At 35.9% G+C, this 15100-nt stretch overlaps 1 long non-coding RNA gene across 1 annotated transcript in view; it reads right to left on the bottom strand.

Moving 5' to 3' along the window:
• LOC119706662 overlaps positions 1 to 9617 on the bottom strand; it is a 34183-nt gene extending 24566 nt beyond the window's left edge. The window contains exon 1 of the long non-coding RNA XR_005258585.1: positions 9339 to 9617. This is a non-coding gene — a long non-coding RNA (uncharacterized LOC119706662). The remainder of the gene's footprint in view (positions 1 to 9338) is intronic.
• Positions 9618 to 15100: the final 5483 nt, after the last annotated feature.

The following is a 15100-nucleotide window of genomic DNA, read 5'->3' as shown; positions in this document are numbered from 1 at the left end:
CCCTACTCACAGCTCTCAATCCTCAAAGTCATTTAAAGGAACCAGTAAATCAGGAGGAAGAAATTTTCTGGGAAAGACAATGTTGTAAGGATTTTACTTTAGATCAAAACACACGTATGTCTAATTCATTATTTTCGATGTTTATTGGAATTCACTTAGCCTTTAATTTTGATTTTTTTAATTAAAAAAAAAGAAAGTCTATTATACAGACTTCTTTTGAATAGAACTGATCAAATGATTAATTATAGCTCTCTATTGAAAGCACTGCAGATTAGTTCTCACAAGGATAGGTTCCAAGTTCAAAACAACTACACCAGAAAGCAGACAAAAGCTAGCAAGATGCAATGTCACCTTGGGAAGCAATCAAAAAAAGTTATTCTTTTGCACCCTTTTATCTCACAATAAACAATTTAAAGACTCACAAATTACAACTATACATGGGACATGTACATGATGGACAAGCTGGGACACAGATTTGCTGAAAAGTGCATGGGGTCCCTAGCATATGTGAGACTGAACATGAGCCATCATGAGCTTTGCCAGGGAAGGTGACCGACAATATCTCAGGATGCATTAAATGAAATGCAGCGTTCCTTATTCAGCAAGTCTAGATACTGCCTGCAGCATTGGCAACCCCAACACAGCAAGGACACACAGGCAAATGAGCTCAGGGGGAGCCTTATGGTGAACAGGAATAGAATTACTGCTGAGAACATTTGCACAGCTGCAAGGACTTTCCTGCATTTCTCCTCACTCTGCCGAGTAAGAGGGCTGGGATTTCACACAAGGAGCTGGGAGGGAACACGGCTGGGACAGCAGACCCCAACTAACCAGAGGGATATCCCACACCATACAGCAACATGATCAGCAGATAGAGCTGGGGGAAGAAGGAGGAAGTGGGAGATGTTCAGAGTGGTGTTGTTTGTCCTCCCAACCTTCTGTTACATGTTATGGAGCCCAGATTTACTGGAGATGGCTGAACACCTGCCTGACAATTAGAAGTGGTGAATTAATTCCCTCATTTTGCTTTGCTTATGTGCATGGCTTTTTCTTCACTTATCAAACTGTCTTTATCTCAATCCACGAGTTTTCTAGTTTTTCACCTTTTTTATTCTCTTCCCCACCAGGAGAGGAAGTGAACTAACAGCTGTGTGGGGCTGAATTGCCCAATGAATGCAGGGTATGATCTGCCGTATAAAGAATTCAGAATTCTATTGCTTACCTTAATTTCCCTAATTAGTCTTCATGAGCTCTTTCCCATTAACTAGCTTTTCTTCAATAATTCAGGTTGAAATTATCTATTTTTATTTCATATAAATTAGTACTTTATAAAAGAGTGCATGTGAGAGATAACAAGTTATTTTGCCTACTCAGAAGGGTGTCTGGTCTCGTCACATTCAAATCCTGAAACTTGCAAAGATTTCTTATCCAATCCTAGAGGTAAAAGAATTTTTCACTATAAGGTTGAGTCTTCTTTTCTTGGGGCTTTACAGTTTCTCTACAATTTAAACTCTTACTTTCCCATTAATATCAGGCAGAAACACCAAAACATGCAGGTAACATTAGCCAGGAGAAAGACAAAGGGTAACCTGATCCGTTCCAGAAGTACTTGTGCAGAAAAAAATGGACAATGGAGGATATGTATTTTAATATTTAAACATATAATGCACTAGGATTTACTGTCAGAAAAAGTTTGACTACATTTAAAATTTATAGGCAATTTTTTATGATCATAGTAAGTAACTACCAGAATTAAATACAAAACATTATGGCAGTTTTACTATGTTTTTTTTCCTTCAAATGAAGGATGTTTTTTTATTTTATTTCTGAAAAATATTAAAGAAAATTCCTAGTTTAAGTAGGATTTAATTGTGAAAGTCTAACATTTTGCATTATGATGAAAGTCTTACAACAAGGGAAGCAATCTGTTTGTAACTAAATTTTATTCTTCAACTGTAGTTATAGCAAATGTATGTCATTAATAATGTTCCAGAGATCTGTGAACCATTGTCTTTTAAACACAAAATAAACTGCACTTTTACAAATACTTTTCATAGTTGGTGAAAAAGGGCCTTAGCATGTACCCTTCTTCAAACTCCTTCAGGCAGGTTTGGCAAGACAGCTGCATTCTTTGCAGTCAAGGGAAAAATCCCTGTCAAGTTAATAAAGGTAATGTAGTTGCTTTTCCTCTGTGTTATCTATAAATTTCAGATTCCAGTAATGTTCTTATAAGGGGTATCAAGCAGTCATTGTCTTCTTATGCTGAATGAAGAGCTTCACTAAAGCAGCAGTTTCTCTCTCTTTCAATTTCCATAAAAGATAAGTTGCATAAAGAAAGGCTACCTGAGCAGAGTGTTTTGAATAGTTGTCAATTCAGTCAAACTGATCAGAGAAAACAATTTCCTGAACCACGAATTGCTACATGCCCTAAATAATTCTTGTCTCCACAGCCTTTTCAGTTCTTCTATGGGAGGAGCTGCCTGTCCACAGCCTTCTCGTTTTCTGAGGACAACGCTGCAAATGTCTTCTGATCTTGTCAAAAACATAAGACCTCTGGTTTAAAAACTTTAAACACATTTTTTTGACCCAGTAGCTTTTGTTATTTTTGTACCCAGGTCTGATAGAATCAGTCTGTTTTGGTTTTCTGTTTGGTTGGTTGGTTTTCTGTTTTTTCTTTTTAAATAGAAAGTACTGGAGAAACAGACCAAGTAGGTAGATAAGTGGGTGATTTGTTTTAAATAACATGTGTTCATTGTTTTTGCATCTTAGTCAGTTACTCCTCTCACTCCCTCTTGTAATTATCCTGCTTCTTTTTTTCTTCTGCCACTCCTTTCAAAGAAGCAGCCAATAACTCTAAAATAGAAAAGAGCTTTCAGTTGAATTGGAGTTTTCTCTTTATTTTAATTATATTCAACAATTCTGTTCAGAGAGGAAAAATATATATAGCAATTAAAAGAAAAATAAACAAATTTAATTGGTATTATAAAGTTGATCTTACAACCTGCTCCAAAATAGTGAGTCTTCAGACAAATACCAGGCAACAGTCAGTGTATTTTAACTACAATGACAGTAGGTTGCCATTGCCATAGAGATAACTTCAGAGCTTCCAAAGCATGCAATCCAAATGATAAAAACAAGTAAAACACAAAACACCATAATATTGATCAATAAAAAATGCTAAAGGAAAAAAAAATTAGATATGAAAATGACTGGATAGAAAATTAAAGATGCTAAATGAAAAAAAAAAAAACAACTGAAGAAAAAGATAAACAAGCAAGCACTGAATTTAAAATAGATGTAATACTACTGTTACTGTTGAAAATCTAATTTTAGGTAAAGATGTACATTTGGTGCAGAAATAGGAATGTGAGGATGTTTGAATTCCATTCCTACTCTGAGTGCCACTTGCAAATCCCATAACATATCATGATCAGTTCTGATAAAAAGTAAAGAAGAAACAGGAAAAGGGAGATATGTCCCAAAACATAAATTAAGAGATTTGCAGGTGCATGGTGCACCTTGCTCATTTTGATGACTGAGCCCATAAGCCAACTTTAGACCCATTTATGATCAGTTTAAAAATTTGCTAGTGGTGGTTCAATTAAATCTCTATGTTAAACAAAAAAGCATTTTCCTGCGCAGAATGGGCACTTTGTTTTTAATGAAAAATCTTGTATTTTTCTTCAGCAAGTACTGCTATTATCTCCAATTGTTTGCACCATTATCACAGTGTAATTAAATATAGAGATATGGAAAATGAACATTCTGCTTATGCATGGAAATTTCAACAAGGTGTTCTTAATGCTTTGAAACACTTTTATGAGAACCTGCAAGGTTTTCTGTCTTTTTGTTTGTTGGTTTGTTTGGTTTGTTTCCCATGGTTAGTCTGTCTTGACTGAGTCTGGGTTTTAAAATAACCATACAAAATGGGGCTTTTTTTTGGGTAAAGACCTCTGGATGGGATCCTTTCCCTCCAGCAGGTTGATGCCACCAGACAGCTTGATGTTGCTGGTGAATTTACTAAACTTGCATTCAATCCCTCTGACCATGTTGCTGAATAAGATGTCCATGGAGGGTTTCACAGACATGTTGGAGAGATTAGGATGCTGATATGTCTCAGTAGCCTAGGAGCACCCTTTGATCTTCATGGTTGGGTTTAAGATATCAAGAAACAGGAGTCCTTATCTTTCGGATAGGAGACATCCTTCTCCTCCTTGCAATGAGCTGGGGTACTTTAAGCATATTTAATTAATTCTGCCTATGTTGTTTACAAAGTAAATTATATGTATGTTAAGAACGTTAATAAAATTTTGTATTGTTAAGAAAGTTTATGCAATTTCATGCTTTAAAGATTAATTAAATGCAATCGTTAGGGAATGAGATTTTCCAAGCATATGTTAAAACCAAAGAGAAGTCAAAAATTAAACACAGTAAATAGTAATGATAATGATGATAGTAATAATAGTAGCCTTTTGCCCTAGGAAGCTCACACATCTCACATTATATCAATGATATGCCCTGTGAAGACAGAACCATCAGATTATTCTTACAGCACCCATGATGCTGAGAAATGGCCACTTTATTCCTATTCTCTGTTTATTCATCTTTCCTTATCAAAAAGTCATAGCATATAGCTTTTAAAAACTCACTAAAGTAAAAACAAGAAATATTGTTCAGAGAACAGAAGTGGATACAACAGTGTAGCTGGCAGAAAAGAGTGAATTCACAAGCTTATTCACAGTCCAAGACAGCAAAATAATAAATTATATGATCAAGAAAAAAGTATGAGCACAGATACTTAGCTAGTAGAAATTGTAAGCAGCTCTCCACTACTTTTTCATTTGTTTGGTTTTGTTTTATTTTGTTTTGGTTTTTGTTTGTTTGGTTTTGTAATACAGGCAAGTGGATAAATAGCTCAAAATACACTGGGTTTGTGAGCCTTTTACAATCCTGACTGTGTTAGAATTGTCAAACTATCCTGCCTCCATATATTTTCCATTATTTTCCATTATTATATTTCTAAAACTTTACAAATATGTGAATATGTGTTGTCTAAGCTGTTCTTTATTTTTTTCTGGAGCATACATACAATTTTAGTCTCCACTGGTAAGGTGTCTTTCTTTACACGGCCAATTCCTCCTATCAGATCACCACTCCTCTGCCTTTTTGTTTTGTTTTTTTTTATTATTTATTTCTGTAAAGACTAGTCAGAAGCAAGAATTTGAACCATTTTAGCACTTTTAATTTAAGGTTTTTTCTCAAATGGGGTAATGGCCTCATTTTCTGTTTCCATTTTCCTTCTTGTGCTTCCATGTAAAAAGATGAATCAATACTGAACAAATGGGAAATAAGCAAATAAAAACTATTGCTTATCAACTTAAAATACACAGTAAACTCATGTGTCCAGAATATTAAGAAACACAGTCAGAGTCTGCTAAAAGTTGGGGTGGGGGAGAAGCTCAATGATGTTGTAAAGAACATATGCATTATTATTGAGGGTCAGAATGCAAAAGCCTGGATAGTGCAGGAAGCATTCAATTTTAGGCATTCTCAGTAAGAAATATATTGGGGACAAAAGTACCATTTTGAGAGTAATGTCAGTCTCTGAAAGAGTCTTAAATGTTGGAGCAGTAACATCTGCATGAAACTGCTGTGAAATAGACTAGGGGCAGGCTCCAGCACTGAATTCCTTTCCTTTGTGGCACTCATTTATTTGTCACTCCTCTAAATATGTAAGACTTACTGACTATATATATGAGAATGTATGGGACTATATATATGTATAGATATATATGTATGCGTATATATATACACACACATATATATATATATATATATATCCAATAGACATGTTAACTTCTGGTTTGCACAGAACTGTGGAATTGTTGCTCCTTTGGGGCTTCCAAGCTGTACTGACAGTGTAATAAGAAGAAGGAAAAGAGCATTAGCTTTAAAATCTTTCAGGGGAAACCAAATTAACATCAAATATCTGCTTACACAAGGGGAAAACTATGTACATCAGGACAGGCACATTTATCTTTTTGTCTTCTATTATTTGAGTGAGAAAGGAATTCAGTTACATTTCCTGTGACTGAAGCTTTAGTGACTATGCTACTTTTCATAAGCTAAAGTAAAAAATTCATTGTAATGTGACACAATCCAAGGGATGGAAATGGGATGGGTTAGCCACATAAGGAGCAGGGTGAGACATAATTGCTGGTGCCCTGAGGTAAGTTAAGGAAATGAGAATCTGAGAATCTGGCAACAAGCCAGAGCAACAGACCAGCTTACTAAATAGGATGCCTCCCTGCCTAATAAAAACAAATTGGCAATAGTGAATGGAGGTGGAAGGGGGGAAACAGCTAGTCATCCTTAACGTTTCATTCCATTGGAAGACATTGTATGTCATTATAGATGAGGTTATACTCTGATAGTCAGATATCACCTAGTCTTACACCTACATAGAGTGCTCTTTTGATGCTTTATTGAAAATATTCTTTGGTAAGTAACCTTTCAAATATAAATTGAGAGGCAAAAAAGTTTATTTAGCTTACCTCACTAAATTTTATTTTAATTTTTTTCAGTTCATGGGCAGGGTCTCCTGCCTTAAGTTAAAATATATTCTATGTTTCTGCTGCTTCTTTGCTGACAGAAAGCTACACTTGCACCAATTACAAGCTCGTCTTTTATGACTTTCTTGAATTGTCCAACATTCCATTATACCTTATTCATATGCAGAAGCACAGAATCTGGGGATGGCCTAGGCAGGCTGGAAGGCACCTCTGCAATTTGTCTTGACCCACTCCCTGCTGAGAGCAGGGTCTGCTTGAGAATTTTGCTCAAGGCTATGTCCACTCAACTGTCCATTAATTCCAAGGGTAAAGACTCCATAGCGTCCTGGGTGACCTGTTCTAGTGTTTGACCACCCTCATAGTTAAAAAAACCCAAACCAAACCAATCAAAACCAACCAAACAAACAACACCCACCCACACAAGCCCAAAATATAGCAAACTTTCACAGTGGTTTTTGTTGGGTTTTTTTGTAATTGAAAACCTGTGACATTGAATTCCTAAAAAACCAAGAGAGAAGTAGAAGGAATTCTGTGGCAAAATTGGAAGAGTTGCCATTGAAAAGGCTGGTACAATCAGGAAGGAATAAATGGCTATTTCAGAACCTAAATAACATTTGTCATAATTTTTCAGTCAATAGCGAATACTGGCTTGAAGACTCCCCTGACTAAAGACTCAACTCACTGGAAGCTACAGACAGAAAATCAAGAAATAGAAACCGTCAAAAAGACCTTGGTATAGAAATGAAAGCCAAAATAGAAAGATACATGTCAAATGTAAAATGTGAGATTCTGAAATAATTTGTGGTTTTTATTCCAATGTCTCTTTCAGAAACATGGCAATATATACCTAGAACAACATGCCTTCCTCTGTTAGACTTTTCTTTAAAAAAAAGTTTCCTGAAGTTTATTTTCTGTCTGACTCATTCTGCTCTTACTACAAACATCTTGGTAAGCAAATTAAAAATGGTTTGTAAATTTTGCACACATGTGCGTACAAAGTAATGAAAATGTCAAGGTACTTCATTGGTTTTCACATAAGCTTTTCTCCATTTAAGAACCTTTATCAGTATGGCAATATGGTTTCTTCTCCATGGAGTGAGAATAAAAGGGGAAAACATTATTTCATTGATGCAGTTTAAATCAATTTTCTGAATGTCAATTAAAATTCAAAATATGTTAAAATGTCTTCTGTTTATTTTTTTCTCTTTTTTTTTTTTTCTGTGTGGTGAAATTTGTAGAAGAGAATTCTATTCACTGTATAGGTTTTTTTCAGGCTCAGTCTCTGTTTTCATCATTATTCAGAATAGGAGTAATGTAAGAGTAGAGTTATCACTAGCTATATAGTTTGATATAAGTGGAGAAAGCTGTACAATTTTGTGAAACTTCTCTGTATTCAGTTACATATCCCCACCTGCAGTCTTAAGTAAATGCTAACCCAATTATATCTTTGACTAAATCAAAAGTGGTACTATTGTCTATGTGACTCTTACCTGATTTTTAAAATGTACCAGAAAAAGTTAGATGTTCCTTTCCATTTTTCACCTTAACACAATGCATAAATGAATTCCACAAAAGGAATGCTAATTTCCTGCAGTTCGTCTTAAGCAGAATGTTAGTTAGGGCTTGTTTGATTTTAGTACATAGGAATGTACTAAAATGTGCATGCTGAGGAAAAAACTACATCATCTTAAATAAATTAGGCTGGCTCTTTGCCTGCACCTTCAGATTAGTCTTGATTTTATATCTAACTGCACAGGGTAGGATTTCCCAAAGCTTGCAAAGAAGAATACCTTTTTGGGTAAGATGGATTAGAGATGAAGTGTCAAAAAAGCAATAGATGCTGATGAATTTGTAACATTTAACAAGTATCTTTGGGCCATTATTTGAGGTAATAATGGAACAGTGATTGCACCTGTATTCATATGGTATTCATTTGAAACACTGCAGTTCATTTCAGTGGCACTTATTTTGTTGAAAAAATGGGATCTGAGGATCTGGTCCCTCATATTTAAGGTTAATATAGGTGAAATTATTTATGTTTGATATTTAATTGGTGTACTCCTCACATTTCACTTGGCACTTGGTACTTGTGATGAGGTTCTAAAAATAACCCATGGTTCAAGAGTGGAAATAAAAAGAACAATATGTTGGAGGGAAAGTCAGAGAAGAATAAATGCATAGTATCACAAGTGTTACCACAAATTGTCGGAAAAGTTCTTGAACAGTCATACACACATTAAAAAACAAGCAAACAAACAAAATCAGTAAAACAAACAAAAAACCAAACAAAAATATAAACTGAGTGAACAAATAAAAACAAAAGCACACACAAAAAAAAACCCTTTTTTTTTTTTTTTTTTTACAAACACAGGTGATTTGCAAAGTATAAGTTAAATATGCTCACGTTAGTTGGGGTCTAGTTCACTCTGCTCTGGAACTTACAAGATTATCCTAATTTTTTAAAAGTTATTCCCAAAGATGTTTTACAGTTTCAGCGTATGTATAAACAGTAGTTGGGAACAATACAGCATTGTCTAAATTCAGGCTGTTCCATCCTTCTCTCAGTAGGGACTACAAGCAAGCATAAAGCAACATGATTAAGAATTCATTTGTTTTACGGTTCAAGGGGAGCTGAAATGATTAAGCTCCTTTATCATGTTTCTGTTCCTATGTATATTTTAAGAATACTTATGCTAAGGAAAAACAACAATAACAAAACAAAAGGCAAGCAAGCTTCTCTTCAAAGTGTGGCAAATATTTACTTACCTACTGTATACATATGTTTCCATTTGATAAATACTGCTTAAACCAAGAGAAATCGCAGGCTGCAGAAATGTCTCTGTGCGGCGCAGGAGAGAGAGACTGCAAAGGCAGTTTTCAAGTCCTTATCTGCAAAGGGAAAGAGATTATTGCCTTAACCTTTGTTATCAGTGTGCGACCTACTTTAACGCTAGTAAGGCTCAGAAGGACTTCTGTAGTGGTGAAAGGCTGAGCTGGATGGGCTGTGTCTTACTGCCAGCGTCTGGCTCTCCAGCAGGGGAGCTTGTGCTGGGGCAGCGGGTACCCGAGCGCAGTGGCACGCTGCTGCCCTCAGTGCAGACTCAAAAGATGCTTTCTTGCCTGTGGCAATTCATATTCAGAAGGCACAGTTAGCACTGACATGTGAAACTCAGATAAAATTACCAGCCATGGGTCTCTTCTTTTTCATCCAAAATCTGTCATACTAAAAAGAGAAACCTCCTCCCTGACTGCCTGACTCCTGAAGCCTGGCTGTGATGACTTATCCACCTAAAGGGTTCACCAACAATCAGTCTGGTTTTGCAGAATGAAGTGGACTATTTAGGCTTGGCTTGAAGCATATTATTTTATTCTAAATAAACCACCACATAATAGCATAGTAAAATTTAAAATAAACAGAGTGCACCACAACCTCTCTTTGTACAGATTACACAATTTCTTTTCTGTCCTTATACTGATGCTTATGAGATTTCACTCAGAATTTCTTTGCATGTTCTGAAAAGGTTTACAGACCTAGGAAACTAACTTGCCATTTTGCAGATTTTTGCTTTTGTGCCTTCTTTAGTATACCTATATTTTTGGGAAATACAGACTTTCTGCAATATAGTTAGGCTCCAGCCTTGCACTATTGAACATGTAAGGTTAACACATACTAACCAACAAGGTTGGAGGCCTATTTAATGCCCAAATAGTGTGGGATTACCTCTCTATTTTTAATCAACGATTCAAAGGTTATTTATAAGTATCAAATTCCAAAGTCTAGGAAGAAGGCAGAAACAAGGAGAAAATTGGGTGTTTTATAAAAGGGATAATTCGTAAAATGTAGTTTCTCATTTATTTTTTCTACTGCTTTCTCTGTCACATACTTCCATTCATTTAAACGTATGGACTGAATGCTACTGCTATGAGATCAGTAAATATAGGCTTTGTATTTTAAGAACACAGTACATATTACTTTGGGAAAACTATACACTTGTTTATGTGAATGCCTGATCTGAAGAAAGAATCGCAGTACTACATGTTCAGAAATACTAGCTAAAATTTTTCCCTTTTTCAAGGCTTTCCGTATGCTGAAAATATAAATTAGCTCTTAGAAGTGTTCATGACATGCAGAGAAAAAAGCCAGCCCATAAAAAAAGAGAGTTAGAAAATTAGGATCAGAAATTAGAAATTGCAAATAGAAAAGGAGAAAATGATCTCACACCTGTGAACTTTTTGTGTCTTCCAATATATCTTTTGGTCTAGCTTATTCACATAAAATATGTATAACAGTTTCATAGACCTTATCTTTATATCTTATTACAGGTAGAAAATTTAAAGGAGTGAATAAGCATTTTTTATTTTCTGTATCTTTGAATATAAGGCTTTTCTTTACATTTTCTTTCTCTGGTGTGAGGAAGTGGGCAGATGTGATACACATGCTTCTTGAAACGTAATATCTTCATGCACTTTGTTGAATTCACCACTCATAAAATACAGAATGGAGCAGTCTTATCCCTGTGCAAACCTTCGAAAAACTCAGAAAGCTGTTTTTAGTACCATTTGTCTAACTCTGTTAAGACAGCTAGTGTATATAAGTGCTATATTTCTGCAGTCAATTGGAAAACATCTGGGGTGAGGATACAAAACCTCACACCACAGCCTTACATCCGCTGCCATCTATGTCACTATGCTCCAATCCATCTGTTCACACAAAAGCTCCTCACACGCATTTCATCCTTCCTAGTTTTCTACTTAGTCTTTCAGGTTTCTTGTTTATATTCTGCGTTATTTCAAGAGGCATAAAATAAAAAAATTAAAATATCTTGTGAGTGGGCAATGAAAGAAGAAAATGAATTGAAGATGTTTCTTTTTTATATGCAGATGTGCCTTTTGACAACATTGGAAAGAGGCTGGGAACATACAAAACCCTGTGAACTCAGTGACTCATACCCATGACCCAAGGCGCGCTGTGGGAGATAGTGGGAGATATTCACAAACCATTTTGGATGGAGCATTGGGAATTAAGAAATTCTTAAGGAGAAGCACTTTCTACTTTTTGGTCAAAAGGTAAAAGAAGTTACATTTGGCATGTGGCCTAGACTGGGTAATGTACTTAGCACCTCTGTTTATGTCCTACTCTGGGCAAAATCTCAGTCGTATCTAGATTTCTTTTTTCTTTAAGGGAAAATAAGTTTATAGGGTTTTTTTACTGAAAGCATCCTAAATCTGCAAACTACCAGCATTCAGATTTGTAACTACTTGATACATTTTTCCCCATATTTACTTCTCTCAGTAGCCCAGAATAGACCCTCATTATGCTTCCCTGCAGATATATGCATCATCAATTCTCTTGGCTCCCGTTTCAACAAACTTGGGATATTTAAAACAGATACAGAAAATATTAAAAAGAAATGAAGAAAGACATAGGAACATGAATCATTTATAATAGTCAATAAAAATCTATTTTTATTTACTATTAACTGTATTTGTCTCAAAAAGATTTTTTTTTCTGAACACTGACTTATAGTCATCATTATCTCTTCTTTACATATGGGAACATTTGTACTTGAATATGCTTTAGTCAAATTACATTCATAAATTTTCTAAGGAACTAAACTTTATAATATTGAGACAGATTGAGGCTGTTTCGATGCATTCTATATTCCTTTTAAACTCCCACCAATATACATCAATAACTAATCAAAAATCTCTTGACCTATGCAAAAAGTTCTTATTAAGTTCTGTGTATTGACTGGGCAAAGTATTGAAACCTTAATGTGCCTGAAAACCTTAATGAGTAGTTCATGAACCAGCTTGCACAAATTTGCATTTCTCTGGGTTTTTTCGGGGGTTTTTTTGGTTGTTTTTTTTTTGGTGTTTGGGGTTCTTTTGGGGTTATTTTTGTATTTATGAAAAAATTAGTTACTTGACTTAGTGAAAGGAAGAGTGTTAATATCTTCCTCAGATTTTGCAGCCAGTGAAGCCATGTAGAAGTCTTATACTATTGGCAGTATCTTTCAAAACTCTTGGACTGTATAACTCCTAAGATCATTCGTAAGAAAATAAATGTATTTAAAGCATGCATAAAACAATTGACAATACTGGTGTGGTTTTAGTTATTGCTTATTATTGAAAAAACTATCCCTCTAGATATTTATTTTATGTACAGCTATAGATATAGACATAGATATGGATACATATTCATGTACAAAGAGAAAGGAGCTCTTGAATAAACATGGAGTAAAATTATGATTATAAAATTCTAATTATATGACTCATTCAAATCAGAAAATAAAAATTCTGCTCAGGACATCACTTATAGATAGGGTTTTATAGAAAAGGAATTTCAATCTACTGACTACATCTGTCACACCATATAAATTTCATTCCACCTTTTTTCAAAGATACCATATTCAATATGCACATCAGAAAAAAACAAATAATGGATGAATAATTTGCTCTTGCACTAAAAAGAGCACCTCTGGATAAAAATTACCTAGGTATGTACTGCTTTTCTTTTCTCATTTTTCACTGTTTTTGGTCTGTTCACTAGTTGTTCTCCTTTTTTATTTCCTCTACATTAATGTGTCCTTTTAGCTTTCATTTGGAACAAAACCAGCTAGTTGATTATGACCATGAAAAAAATCATGTCCTCATGTTTTCATCTAGAACTACACCAAGGGGATTTTCAGTTTTTAGCTAAATTGTTAAGTATATCAAAATTTAGGCATCACCAAGTGATTCCCCCTTTTTGCAGAGTTCAATAAAAAGAAAATGGTGATTTGGTAAAGCAAAAGAGGGAAAATTAGTGGGGTTATTTTGCATGGAAGAATAACTTTTTCAAAATATTGATGTTTGCACGTAGTAAATCACATCTACATCCCTTATTTACCACATGGAGAGAGTCTACATCTAGAGATAGATAAGGGTTTGTGTTCCATGTTAGTGCATCCACACTGCACATCATTGCACTGTGTGACGACCCCTGTGACTTTACAATAAAATTACTGCTTTTGCATGCACTTTTCTGAAATTTCTGAAGTAATGTGAAGCTTAGCCAATAGACTACTACTAGCATATTGCATATGACACAAAATTAGAGTCCTCTTTGAATGCTCTGGAATGCTCTGTAGGATGCTTGTGGCTATTTGAAGGCTATGTCTCTCTGCTGAGAGACAGATAGGTGGTTAGATGAGAAAGCAGTACTTGCTGCAGTCTCCTAGTGGTCATTTGTCCCTGGCTATAGGCTGCCTTTGGGCATCACCCAGCCAGGTGCTACCTGACTGCATCAGTGCATCTCAGACCACACAGACTAGCCTGGAATAAACTGGATAACAAAAGTAATAATTTCTTCTTTACAGCATTTTCTTGACAGAAGATGATGAAAGCCACGGTACTGCTGGCTGACTTGAGGCTTCGTGATTAATGAATACGTGTGACTTGTTCTGAAAAATTAATAAAGAAAACGGTGAAGAGTTGAAATAATAACCCCTCCAGTAAGGATACTGTAGGAGCCAGGAGAAATGATTAATGGCTCAAAACAACTAATATATGGGGGAGGGCAGGGCAAGTTCTGCCCAGGTTGGGCAGAGCACTACTTCACATCCTACCCACTGGAACCTCCGGTCCAGCCTCAAAGTTGCTACCAAGCCAGTGGCACAACTGAAATCCCAGCTGCGAGCAGACCACAGCAAAGGCCATGACATTGGTCTCATCTACCCCATTGCCTCAGACCTCACAGCAGCTGAGACCACACTGGATCCAGGGCTGTAACTATTGATCTTTCTCTCGCCTTTCACTCTCCTTCTTCTCCTAACTTCCTCTTCTCAAAAGCTGGATAACTTAAAGTTGGATCAGTTAGAGTTTGCTAAGTCAGTGCTTTGTGGAGTGCCTTACTGGGACTGGATGATGCTTTAAAATTTGCCAAGTACCTTATTCTCTAAAGTTTGCTAGTAAAATTTGCTGTTCAACCCCATGAGAAATTTTTGTTTTCTCCCATTCACTGCTGAGGGAACTGCAGTACCTAAGCCTCTTTAAAACACATGTCAAGTGCCTTGGGGTATAACAGATACCAAATCTAATTTCGAGTGCTTTATAAAAGCTACAGCCCAAGCACCAGACATTTATATACAGCATATAAGCTGTCAGGTGCAGATATGACATGTCTGTAAATTGCAGGAGTGCCCTGTTCGCATGGGTCTACCTTCCTACAGTTTGAACTGGTGAGTCTGGGCTTTGATTTGGGCATACAATTGTGGGTTTTAGAAAAGGACTCACTACCCACCCAATATACCTGTCATGTCAAGCAAATTTCAGGTCATATGTGCACAAAGTGGTTGCAGCAAAATAATCCTGTGTGGCAGCATGGGAATGTGCCATCCCCAGAGCTGCACTGAGTTGGGCTTCCAGGAGAACCTGGGAACAGAGGGATGATGGACCAGTGTTGACAACAGCAAGGATACAAGGGTTGCAGCCAATATAACACTGTAGGCCTACTCTTATGACAATATTTGCAGTACTCTCCAGTT

The sequence above is a fragment of the Motacilla alba genome, chromosome 1 (assembly GCF_015832195.1).
Source record: "Motacilla alba alba isolate MOTALB_02 chromosome 1, Motacilla_alba_V1.0_pri, whole genome shotgun sequence".
NCBI lineage: Eukaryota > Metazoa > Chordata > Aves > Passeriformes > Motacillidae > Motacilla > Motacilla alba.
Note: the sequence above shows the minus strand (reverse complement) of the source record. Positions and strands in the feature narration are given on the sequence as shown.